This window comes from Rattus norvegicus, chromosome 15, assembly GCF_021556685.1.
Source record: "Rattus norvegicus strain SHRSP/BbbUtx chromosome 15, alternate assembly SHRSP_T2T, whole genome shotgun sequence".
NCBI lineage: Eukaryota > Metazoa > Chordata > Mammalia > Rodentia > Muridae > Rattus > Rattus norvegicus.
This window is the reverse complement of record NC_141548.1, coordinates 24,147,962-24,161,143: the sequence shown is the minus strand read 5'-3', so window position 1 is coordinate 24,161,143 and position 13,182 is coordinate 24,147,962. Positions and strand designations below refer to the sequence as shown.

The 13,182-nt window shown below is 46.8% G+C and overlaps 1 protein-coding gene and 1 pseudogene across 9 annotated transcripts in view; one reads left to right on the top strand and one right to left on the bottom strand.

Annotated features, from left to right (window-relative positions):
* Positions 1–13,182, bottom strand: part of Samd4a (sterile alpha motif domain containing 4A) — a 217,594-nt gene that overhangs the window by 164,886 nt on the left and 39,526 nt on the right. The window lies entirely within an intron of this gene.
* LOC148000906 (alpha-enolase pseudogene) lies at positions 1,521–4,498 on the top strand (annotated as a pseudogene). The gene has a single exon (XR_015638705.1). The product of XR_015638705.1 is annotated as an alpha-enolase pseudogene (transcript).

Sequence of the window (13,182 nt, the reverse complement as noted above, 5' to 3'; positions counted from 1 at the left end):
CCCCTCTGAAGCTGTGAGGGTAAATACAGTTGTTCTCGCCGAAATTTAATGTTTTGTCCAGGTGTGGCCACCAAAATAATACAGAAGTAGGGGCTGGAGAGATGGCTCAGTGGTTCCCAGCACCCATATCAGATGGCTCACAATGGTGTGAAACTCAGGCGCACACACACACACACACACACACACACACACACACACACACACACACACTTAAAAATACTGAAGATACACCTTAGAAAAACAATGCAAAAGTAACTGATATGAAATTATACGGACAAAAGGGAGAAATAAGATGCAATCAGAGAGAATCCCATGGAGCAGAAGATTCAAGGCCTTTACTTGGCCCTGCTACTTTATCAGCCCAGTGTTTCCATCAAGCCCCATTGCCCTGAACTGAGCTAGGAAGAGGATAGATGTAACCGCTGTCCTGAATGGCGTCTGTAAACTATGAAGTACTGTTCTGTGTACAGTGCTCTTTCTCCTTGGCTCGCAGCTTGACTGTACAGAATGGATGTCTCCTGCTATGTGTAAACACCTTGGCCTTCCCTGGACTTCCTCTATCTGCCACCGAGACCACGTGTACCTGAGAACCAAAACATATTAAACAATTATGCACGTAGATGTCTGACCAGTTTTCTGAAAGCAGGTTTCACAGAGAAGCCTGGATAACCAATGCAATCAGCCGTCAGCAAACCATCTGACGGCCTTCCAAAGGCACAGCACCCTACAGGACACGTAACTGCTTCCTTAATCACACTATCACTGAGAATTCACAAGCAGCGTCTCACCCCACCCACCGGCTGCCTCTCCACCCCTGCTCATAGTGTTGGAACTGAATTAGAACCACTTACTATCTCAGCTGGCAGTTTAGAGATCACCAGCATACAGACCGTCCTGAGAGGAACGCAGTGCTCTATAAAGGGGAGGTTCTGACGGCAAGAGCCAAGTGCCAACATCTATTGTGGTAATGACCCCATAACCGATGGAGGAACTCCTGGAACTGGGGTCTAAGGTCAAGACAGTTCACACACACACACACACACACACACACACACATACACACACGCACACACGCACACACACACACACACACACACACACACACACACAAATATACAACCAGCGGTATGATGGTTGTCCATGAAGGATGGCCCAATGCTCCCCCACAGATGGTTAGATGCTAATGTTGGCTTTGTTCAGTGTGGCTTTTAAATGGCTAGAGGATTTTTAAACTAGAAGTCAAGAGATATCACACTGTAGTGGGTCACCTTAGACGCTAGGCTTAGAGCATAAATATGGGAAAACCTTCAAAAAGCCAGAGCGAGCAGTAGTCATGGGCTAAACATCTTAGGAACAGAGATGAGGCCGCGCATTGGAGTTTGAAGAGATTAGGTACTTTCTGTGTGTTTTACACTTGGCATTCGCATGCATTTGACTATGGGCCTCTCTCCCTAAGAATACTTGCAAGTAGGGAATAGTTTTTCTTTCTTTCTTTTTCTTCCTTTCTTTTGTTTATATATATGAAAGGGTTTACCATTTTATTCTGTAAATATCACCTGATGAGAAGAGTCACCATTTGTCAAAAAACAGGATCTGCAGAGGCTAGAGAGATGGCTCAGCAGTTCAGAGCACTGGCTGCTCTTCCAGAGGTCCTGAGTTCAATTCCCAGCACCCACATGGTGTTCCCAACTGTCTGTAACCCCTTTCCCAGAGGATCCAACACACTCACTCAGAGATGCATGCAGTCAAACCACCAATGTACAAAAAAGAAAAATAAATACAGTATCCTTAAAAAACCAAGGTCTGTTTGGACTCACGGAGTAAACTGGCCTTCTCTGAAAGGAAACATTCTTGCCATGCTCACTGCTGAACTGTCCCGCAGCTAATTTCAGAAGGGTGACATTTACATTCTGTTCCCTACAACCTCAGATCTAGTAAAGAGGAGTCTGGTAACTGGAGTGTTGCGAGAGGACTAGGGAAGGAAGGTAATTGCTCAGTAAGCCCATCTACCACCAACATGACAGCGGGAAAGCCCAGGACTCCACTCTGTGAGATTATACTTCCAAAATTAGCAATGGAGTATCATTGGCCCTTTGGGGCAGGGGTGCCTAACCCCGTGAAATCTTTGAGGCCAGGGGCTGGAGGTAAGGGAATTAATAAAAAAGAAACAGGCCCCATAACTCTGAAAGCTACAAGGCAAGAAGCCATCATTTGGTGCTAGTGGTGTGTGCAGAGGATGCTGGGAGACTCGGCCTGTGCGGTTTCTTCTGACAGAGCAGGCAGACGGCTGCTGTCAGCTCCAGATGTCTGCCTCAGACTCTATTGGTTGACAAGATCCTTACGCTTGTAAAGCACTCGAAAGGCATTCCGAAATCTTATATTGCCTTTAAACATTTTTTTCCTGCATGTCTTTGTCATTTCCTCCCTGTTTTAGTCATTTAGGGTCACTCTGCCACACGCACACGCGGACACACATGAACACGCACACGCACACACCCGTCTGTTTTCTTAGGTTTCCCTGTACATTGGGAAGTAGCTGTAAGAACTGTTCATTGAACTTAGTGATTAAGAAGCTTTGTAATTATGTAATAATATAAGTAAAACTGCAGTTCTCTTGCCTGTTTTGTTCGTTCTCTGAGTCTGTTTACAGTCCCAGGTGACTGAGAAGGAAGGCTGCAGTGACCTTTTGGGTCTCCACTGGACATAAAGATAGGTAGGTAGATGATAGACAGATGACAGATAGATAGAGATGATAGATCATACATACATGCATACACACATACATACATACATACATACATACATACATGTATTCATGTCCTACATTTGCTTGCCCAAAACCACAGAGGCTGATATCTGACTACTATTGTGTATCACTCTCCGCCTTATTTTCCAGGCTGGGGTTGGTCACTGAAGCTGGGGCTCATCCTTTCTCCTGGACTGGCTGGCCAGGGAGGCCCAGGATCTGCCTGTCTGTGCCTCCCAGTGCTGGTATTACAGAAGTGCAAAGCCATGCCTGACTCCTTTTACATGAGTGCTTTTGATCTGAACTCAGGTTCTCACGCTTCTACAAGTACTTCATACACTGAGTCATCTGCCTAGACCCTTGTGCTGGCTAGCTTTATGTCAACAGGATGGACACAAGCTAGAGTCCCTAGAGATAAGGGAGCCTCAGTTGAGAAAATACATCCATAAGACTGGGCTGTAAGGAATCCTGCAGTGTATTTTCTTAATTAGTGATTAATGAGGGACGGCCAGACCCATTATGGTTGTGGCCACCCCTGGGCTGCTGGTCCTGAGTTCTATAAGAAGCAGGCTGAGCTTTCCTTCCTCCGCAGCGATCCTACTGCCAGAACTTTACCATGTCCATTCTCAAGGTCCATGCCAGAGAGATCTTTGACTCCCATGGGAATCCCACTGTTGAGGTGGATCTCTTCACCGCAAAAGGTCTCTTCCGTGCTGTGGTGCCCAGTGGTGCGTCCACTGGCATCTACGAGGCCCTAGAACTCCGAGACTATAAGACCCTCTTCATGGGGAAGGGTGTCTCAAAGGCTGTTGAGCATATCAATACCACTATTGCACCTGCTCTGGTTAGCAAGAGACTGAATGTTGTGGAGCAGAAGATTGACCAGCTGATGATCGAGATGGACAGCATGGAGGATAAATCTAAATTCAGTGCAAACGTCATCCTGGGAGTGTCCCTGGCTGTCTGCAAGGCTGGTGCCATGGAGAAGGGGGTGCCCCTTTACCATCACATTGCTGACTTGGCCGGCAACCCTGAAGTCATCCTGCGGGTTCCAGCTTTCAATGTGATCAATGGCGGTTCTCACGCTGGCAACAAGCTGGCCATGCAAGAGTTCATGATCCTGCCTGTGGGGGCATCCTCTTTCCGGGAAGCCATGTGCATTGAAGCAGAGGTTTACCACAACCTGAAGCACATCATGAAGGAGGAGGAAGAGGAGGAGGAGGAGAAGGAAGAAGAGGAAAAAGAAGAAGGAGGAGGAGGAGAAGAAGGAGGAGGAAGGGGAGGAGGGGGAGAGGAGGAGGGGAGAGGAGGAGGAAGAAGAGGGGAGAGGAGGAGGAGGAAAAAGAAGAGGAAGGGGAAGGAGAAGGAGAAGGAGGAGGAGGAGGAGGAGGAGGAGGAGGAGAAGAAGAAGGAGGAGGAGGAGGAGGAGGAGGAGGAGGAGGAGGAGGAGGAGGAGGAGGAGGAGGAGGAGGCTGAACAAGCAATGAATGAGGAGCTAATCAGTAAGCAGCCCCCCTCCATGGTCTCTGCATCAGCTCCTGCCTCCAGGTTCCTGCTCTGTTTGGGTTCCTGTCCTGGCGTCTTCTCATCAATGGTGATGAGGAAGTGTCAGCCTACGAAAGCCTTTCCTCCCCAGGTTGCTTTGGTCATGGTGCTCCATTACAGCTAGTAACCCTAAGTTGTAGGCCTTTATTTAAACCTCACTGAGCACGGTATTTGGGCTCAGATTTGTTGTAGCTGAAATTTCATGTTCCCTTGGTGTGTATGCATGTGAGCATGTGCGCATGTGCATGAGTATGGGCATGTGTGTGTGCACACACGCACGCATGCATGCGTGTAAAGGTGGGGATGCTCCCCTATGTGTGTGCACGGGGAGACATGAGGCCAACATCTCTCCACTTTATTTGTTTGAGACAAAGTCTCTGACTGAACTTGGCGCTAGTTGTTTAGGCCAGACTAGGTGTCCAGCACGCCCCGTGATACATCTGCCTCTCTCCCTACCCGCTCCAGGGTTTTAACTCCGTTGTTATGCCTGGGTTTTACATGGGTGCTGGGAATCTAGACTTAGGTCCTCACGGCTGCACAGTAAACACTTTACTCAGTGAGCCGTTGCCCCACCAGGCCTGATGAGCAAACCTCTTGGTGACATGTGTCAGGTGCAGCTGAGGAGCTAAAGTGACAAAACGGCTTCTTAAAACTAATCGTGAAAGCTAACAGTGGCTGGGAGCATGGTGGTTCATGAGGCTCTCTGAGGATCTACAGGCAGCTGCTGAGGGAGGAAGAAATGTTTTCTTCAGTGGTGTAGCCACCGAATTGCCCGTGCGGCCGTGAACGTCCGCTTACCTATAACTCTACTTGAACTCATTCGTTCATAGAAAAAAAAGGCCAAAAGAGAGGAGGGGAAGAAAGACAGGGTCCTAGAAGGGGGAGATGGGGGCTGGTTGGGAAGAGGAACGAGGCAAGAGAGGATAATGGGAGGTATACATGATCAAAATGCATACATGCAAAAGTCATAGTGAAAAGTATCATTGTGCAACATTACTACATTAAATAATTAAAATCCTTTTTAAGAGCTAAATCATTAAAATCCAGTGTCTCTTCAAAATGACTCTATGCCTGCCATACCAGGATTTGTTCACTTTCTCAACTTCGAAGACAAAAGTGATGTTGCAGGGAACTGGCCAGATCTACGCCATCTCCCTGTTTCCTCGGAAAACAGAAGGAAGGGGTCCCTTGTCCCTTACAGCTTTTTCCACACACGTTCTAAGAAGTCGAGCTTGGGGGGTTGGGGATTTAGCTCAGTGGTAGAGCGCTTGCCTAGGTTCGGTCCCCAGCTCCGGAAAAAAAAGAACCAAAAAAAAAAAAAAGAAGAAGAAGAAGTCGAGCTTGGACCCCTGTCACCGAGGGAAGAAAACGGCCGGAGCTTTCAGTCCAGTCGCTCGTAAAGAGCATTTGTGTGTTCTGATAACAGAATCCGCTGGTTATCTGTGTCGCTGGATTCATAGACGGATTGTGTTTGTTAAGTGTGCCCAGTACAAGTGTGGGAGTCACAACCCTTTCATGTGCATCTGAGCAAGAAACAGAATCCTTTCCCTCTGTCCTCAAAGTGCTGCAGAGAGCATTACCATATTTAAACATCATCACGCTAATTAAATATTTAATTTCGAAGCCCTTAAAACTCCCCTGGTTTATAAATATATTTTTGCTATTCATCAGGGTCTTGAATAAATTGTTTGACACATTATGGGACAAGGGCAGATTTTGCCCTCAAAGGCATATTGGTTGGGAGCAAACTGCCATCCTGGCTTTCTCATCCTTTATGAACTCACATTCAAATACTTTCAAAATTAAAAGTCGCTGTTCCTCCATTTCTGCCTCTTAAAATGAAAACTTTTCTTTAAAAAAAAAATGCTAGGGCCTACAGGATGGCTCAATGTGTAAAGAGGCTAGTTGGGCAAGTCTAGGCGTCTGAATTCTGTACCAACTCCAATTGTAAAGTTACCCTCCGGCATCTACATTCGCACTATTAAACACACTCATGCACGTGCACACACGCATGCGCACACGCGCGCACACACACACACACACACACACACACACACACACACACACCATCATCATCATCATGAATTGTTTCATTGTGTATTAGTACTTCAGAGAATTGGAGTAAAAATAATTATAAGGTTGTTGACAAGCATTAAATTGAATTGCCAAAACAAAATACCTCACAAGGGTCTGTAATCTAAGATCTTGGGACGTAGAAGCAGGAGGACCAGGGTTCAAAGAAATCCCTGGCTATGTAGTAGCATCAAGGCCTGCCTGAGCTACGTGACATGATGTCCAAACAAGACAAAAATTGATAAAATGAAAACTTAAGCAAAGGAACCCGGAATAGTTAAATTTTCACAATCATAAGTGAGGAAATGAGCCAAGCAGTGGTGGGCTCAACTTTAATCCCAGCACTCAGACAGCAAAGGCCGGTGGAGATCTATGAGTTCAAGACCAGCCTGGTCTATAAACTGAGTTCCAGGATAGCCAAAGCTATACACAGAGAAACCCTGTCTCCGGGGTGGGATGGGGGATGGGATGGTGATTGGGGGTGGGGATGAAGAAATGAGCTAATAGTTGAGAGTGTATTGGCCGTAGCTGCAAAAAGATGTGTTTCGGCGACTGGGTCTTTGCCTTGCCAGCCTGAGGGCTTAACCAGGAGCGAGGCTTTCCACATCACAGGCTCTGCCTGGCCCAGTAGCTCTATAAGCTCCAGAACACACAGAACTTCAGACAAAGATGCAAAGTCCTGCGTGGCAGGACAGACTTCCCCATTGCAAGACAGGTGCGTGTCGGTGGTTCCCTGAGTGTGGTCATGTACACATGCCTGTTCATCAAAGCCTTAAGTTCTAACCATCAAAAAAGAAGGGCTGGGGGTGTAACTCAGTCAGTAGAATAGTGGGTGAGCATACAATAAGCCCTTGGTTCAAACCCTGGAGGCGCATAAAGCTTGTATGGTGACACACATCTGCAATCCTAGCATTCGGGAGGTAGGGCAGGGGGATCAGGAGTTCAAGGTTACCCCAGACAAAGCCTGAGGCTAGCCTGAGCTCCAGGTGACACCATGTCCCAAAGAAACAAAACAAAAGTAAGAAAGGGGCCTTGAGATGTAAGACAGTTACAGGAATACCCCTCCCCTACAGAATTTAAGGACCTGTAGTAACACTGGAGGGCCAGGGCCGGTACAACTGTGTAAGAGCAGAGGGAGCAAAGTAATTTATCCTCTTCTCGATGGGGAGTTTTTCCTCTGATTCTCCAGCTGAAGTGAGTAGCTGCCTGCTCACCACGATCCTTTCTGTAAGCAGTGTCTCATGGGATACACCATGAACTGTAAAAACAAGTATATTTCACGTAGGACTCGAATACGAGGAGATTTTGTTTTTGTACAGGAAATTCCTAATAAGAGAAAAAAAAAAGTCGCCACTAATCTGCCTGTAGTGAAGGCAGGGGAGGCCCCCTATATGTAATAAAAGACGGCAACAAAACTGTTTAAGATTTGTTTTTTGTTTGTTTGTTTGGTTTTGGTTTTGAGACAGGGTCTCCTTACATAGCGCAGGCTGACCTCAAACTTGCAGAGATCTCCCTGGTTCTTCCTCCCAGCAAAGGAGTAAAGGTGTGAGCCACCACACCAAGCCACAGTATGTTTTTAATGTTAGCGTGTCAGGTAATATTTGAACACTTCAAATACTAGCAATGCCACCTATCTCAAGGAAGTAACAATAAAAATGGCATAGACTAAAATAGAACACAGACGGTTCCCGATTACAGAAGGCTTCGTGTTCTAAAAGTTCATCTATAAATAGGGTGTGAGGAACCTGAAAGACGTTTTTTAAAGAAGTAAGGCTGTAAGAAAAACCAAGGACATGGGACAGCCCATAATATGCACCTGGCCCACAGTGATCAGGAAACATACTGTACTCCAGCTTCCAAGAAATATTTCAGAGCTCCAACTTAAGGAGTAAAGCACATCTTCCAGTGAAAGTGCTTTGAATTGGGGCCAGAGACCATAACACACCTGCTAAGAACCAGAATAAAACAACGAGATGTTGCAAATCTCATCCCATGATCTAAGATACCTGTGGCATCTCTACCCCAGAGTCCACTATTTTGAATTGAATGAAAGTACATGAAAGTTACATTGTAACTCATGCGCACACACACTCACACACACACACACACACACACACACACACAGACACAGACACACACACACACACACACACACACACACACACACACACACACACACACACACACCTCCCAGGTGAAGAATTCTTCAATGACTAATGACCTTGAAGGACCAGTAAGGCTGGGTGATGAATCAGAGTTTGAGGAGAGAAAGAGAAAAGGAGGGAAACAATGGGGGAGGAATGGGAGGAGTCAAGACCCTGGACATCTGGTCTACCTCCCTCTGCACTAGATTCACATCTGAAACACCCTTTTCTCTACAAACCACCATACCTGTCATATCTCCAGACAGAAATAAATACATTCAGCAATGACTGGGCTGAAGCAAGATTATCAGGCCCCATGACAGGCCTCACCTCTGACTTTGGGGTGTCATCAAACACAGCCAGCCAGTTTCCATGTCACTGGATCTCTCAACTGGGGAAGCCATGCAGCATCTCCTCTGCTGGGCTGATGTCAGGATGCTTGTATTTTAAGGAATGACTCACAGAATCGATGCAGTGATGTTTATAAGGCTTGGTGCTCCTTAGTCATAAAGGACAATGCTGCTTGCCTTTATTAAGTATTATCGGCAACCTGAACCATTTTATGAAAAAAGAGTAAATAGTAACTGAATGTTTCCCACATGTTTATAGAATACTTACAATGGACATTTAAGTTAGGGAAATTCAGTTAGTACATATGTGTATAGTGCATGTCATGCACCAGGAATTTGTTACTGTCAGGCTAAGCATGTGAAATGTTCCCTCTAGGTTCCTGTGTTCGGACAGTTAACCTGGCGACACTGCTGATGGGACCTTTAGGCTGGAGGAAATGGGATCCTGGGTCCTTTCACCTTCTGGTCTAAGCCTTCTGCTTCCTGGTGTTTACTATGTAACAAGAAGTCCCAGTGGCAGGATTCTTCAGCCACAAACACAACCACGTTGCCCATGATGTAATGGATTAACCACAAACTGTGAGCAAAGAGAACCTTCCCTTCGGTTGTTTCTGTCAGATATTTGGAGAGAAATAACCAACATAGAGAGGTCAGGAATGCTAGGTCATGGCAACCTGCTACCCCCTGCTTTGCTTTCATTTGAACCTGGTCCCCATTCCCTCCAAATGCCACCTTGGTCTTTGTGCAGGCCTTCTCAGGCCACATGGGGTCCTGTTCCTATGAGAACTGAAGTGTGTCTTTGCTCGTCTCAGCTCTGACTTCCCATGAGGATGTGGCTCCTTCCGCTGCTGGCTGCCTCGGGTAACCGCTGCTTGGTGGTGTGTGCCACCTTTAGCCCCCACATCCAAGTCTGGTACCTAGGTATGAGGTTGGGAAGGAATCACCCCTGAGTGGGTAATTCAAGAAAACCAGTGTTCTTCAGTCTTCTCGTGTGACTCCCCCTTCTGCTTCTTATTACATGACAGAAAATGGAAATAAGTCATCTTCCTGCTATTAGTACCCTTAGGAAAGAGGCTGCTATAGTAATTAAACTAATGAAGATGACCCTGGACTGAAGAAACAGCAATTAGAGTTGACAGAACAGGCATTAGGGGAAATGAACACATTCACATTCAAGGAAAGATGAGGTTTTTACATAAGAGATAAAATTAATAACAGTCCAAATTGTATCAAGCCGGAAAGGGCTCCTGTGAACTCAAAAGGGATGGGGCGACACATGCCAACAGTCTGTCACCTTCTAGCAAAAGCAAACTCGGTAGCAGCCTGATGTGGGGGGAAAAAACTGATGTTTGCGGGCAGGCTGAAGGAAAGCAAAATTGATAAGAACCTGGCCGACTTTCTCAAATGGAAGTTTTCCACGTATGTTCTTATTTAATTCTTTCTCCCTGAACATAATAAAGAACCAGCTTCTTAAAGCTCTGGTTTCAGTCCCATAAAGCATCGCCCCTGTAGTCACCACTGCTTCTCACCCAGCTCATCCCAGCAAAGGCGTGTGCGGTTCTGGGCTTGCAAGGGTGAAGGCGGGTCACCGGTGTATGTCCACCATTGGAGGAGACTTACCTGTGTGTGTGCGTGTGGGTGGAGGCCAGAGGTTGACATCAAGCAACCTTCTCTATTAATCTACTGAGGTATGATCTCTCCCCGAACCCAGAGCTCACCAATTAGAGTTGTCTCGCTAAGGAGAGCTCGCCCCGGGCTCTGTCTGCCTTGCTAATGCTGGCGCTGCAGGCAGGCTGCCCAGTTTTTACGTAGGTGCTGGAGTTCCGAACTCTGGTGCTTCTGCTTGTGTGGGAAAGTCTTTATCAAAAGAGCCATCTCGCCAGCACCAAGTTCATCCCTAAGTCTCACAAGAGGGAGAAAGATAGCAGGAGGAGGAGTCACCCCTAAGGCTGTCCCAAGGCCGTGGGTTAGGTTCAGATGAGTCAAATGGTTTCCTGAGACTGGGGCTGCCCACTTTCAAAGGCCACTGGTGTGCAGAGTGAGGCTTACTCACCCAACTAAGGGCTGCAGGAGACTTCAAAGGCCCCTGTGGGGGACAGCTGGAGTGTATGGACAGCATTGTTCTGATGGGGCTTGTGAGTAAAAAAGCGAAGAGAGTAACATGCATCTTCATTAATCCAGCTTTGGGTGTTCTAGATGCTGCTTCCTTTAAGGTTTCTGTGTCCAACTACAGTCCAAGGCTTTCTTCATAAAGCACGTTTCTCCTCCACCATTGTTTTGCACTATATAGCCCTGAGCAATCACGAGTAGCATGATTTCTGATGCAGAAATTAAATATGCTGTAAACTCTAATTATCACCATGCTGGGCTTACAGCTTTGCTCCTAGGTAAGGCATTAGAGAAGCTATAACACCACTGGACCTCTTAGCAGGTTTTTGTTTTACGATAGTTCCACAGATTTGGGGTGGGGAAGAGGAGGAAGAGAGAGAGAGAGAGGAACCAAACTTTCTTTTTCCATTTGACCACAAGTGCTTTTTATAGATTTTTCTTTTTCTACACTCAGCCCCGAAGAATGCATCAGATCTGAACCATTTCAAAGCCATGGCAGATGCAAGTTGTGTAACCACTGGCTATCTGGAGTTTTGCTGGCAATGGGACTGTCTGGGGATGCACAAAGTCAAAAATGGACTTTCATAGCGTAAGGCTTTATTAACAGGGACTTAGCTCAATTTGGCTTAAAATAAAAAAGAGAAGGCTGCAGAAATTAGTTTTATCACAAGGAACATCAAGCTCTGAGAGCCATCTAGCTATACAAGCACAGAACCAAAGTTCAAAGAAATATGCCTCAAAATAAGTGCTTCTCCGAGCTGGAGTGGACCGAGAAGAGTGAGCTGATGTCAGCCACAGTGGTGCCAGGCCCGGCTGGCTGGGACATCCTCTGGTAGAGCTAAGGCCTTTCTGGGGCTATCCTGGGCACTGTGTGAACTCAGGCCAGATGGCTTCCCACAGGCGGCCGTTCCCTCTCTGAAAGCTCAGGCTGGGCACACATTTCAGCAGTGATGGCTCTCATCACCTCAAGTGGACCTGGTGACTTGGCCGCACTTCAGTTTCCTCCCCATTTGGAGCAACGGGGCTTAAGTTTGTTTGGAAAAGAAAATGCTACAAACACCCTTGTTTATTTTGGAAACGTTTAAGAAATATTCAAAGCAAGGAAAGGGATCTAGTTCTGGAGGAGGGGTGTCATATTGTAGCTAGATGCTCTCCAGGCTGGAAAAAGATAAAAAGACAGAGAAACCCACCAGCCAGCTGGGGATTAAAAACCCCAAACCCAAAATCCAGCGCACACCTCACCTACCCACCTGAGATATTCCCACTTTATATCTGCAGCACCAGATCAGAGGATCAGAGTCTAGCCTGGTTGGGGTTGGGGGCACACTTCTATATTCTACGCATTCACCAGGCTCAGACATAGGTGAAAAGAACAAGGCCAGCCTGGCTACACAGTAAGTGTCAGCCTGTGCTATATCATGAGTTCAAGGCCAGCCTAGGCTGCATAGCAAGGATGTGTCTTTTAAAAAGGGGGTGTGAGGGCAGGGGAGTTACCGCAGGCTCTCATCTCTTGGAGAACAAATGGATGCCTCAGAGCACAAATAAAAACTACACGAGGACAGGGTGACTCTACTTCGAAGACTAATGGCTTCCATCCTGCAAACAAGTCCAGCCTCTCCAAGACATTCTATATTCTGCCAAACTTTGCTGTGTGTCCGCCTAACTGCAGATCAGTTTCTCAACACTTAGGAAGGCTCTGCTCCGAATAAGCATGGGACAGAGAGGGAAGTGCAGCATGACACAGAAGAGCCCTTGTTAACTCGCAGGTCCACCACGCAGCTGGTTTTTTGTTTGTTTGTTTGTTTGTTTGTCTGTTTGTCTGTCTGTTTACATTAATGTCCTGGACAGTACATCTCCCTCTCCAGATGTCATAAATGACCCCTCCTTGAAAGCACCAGAGTGCAGACAGGACCTGACCAATGGCCCACAGGGACACGGTCTCCCTCTGCAGTCAGACTGAAGTTGTGTTCATTTCCTTCTGGCATCCAACACAAGCGAATGACCCCCGTTTGAGAGGCTTCAAACCCCTTCTGTTGTCACCTTATAGCTTTGGATGTCAGACATCGGAGATGAGCCCCACCAGACTAAAATCAAAGCGTCAGCCATGCTTGGCCTCTTCCGGATGCTCTAAGGGAGAATTCATTTCCTTACCTTCCCCAGACTCTAGAAGCTATTCCTGTTCCTTGACTTGTGGCTATCTTCTTCCTCTTTGAAG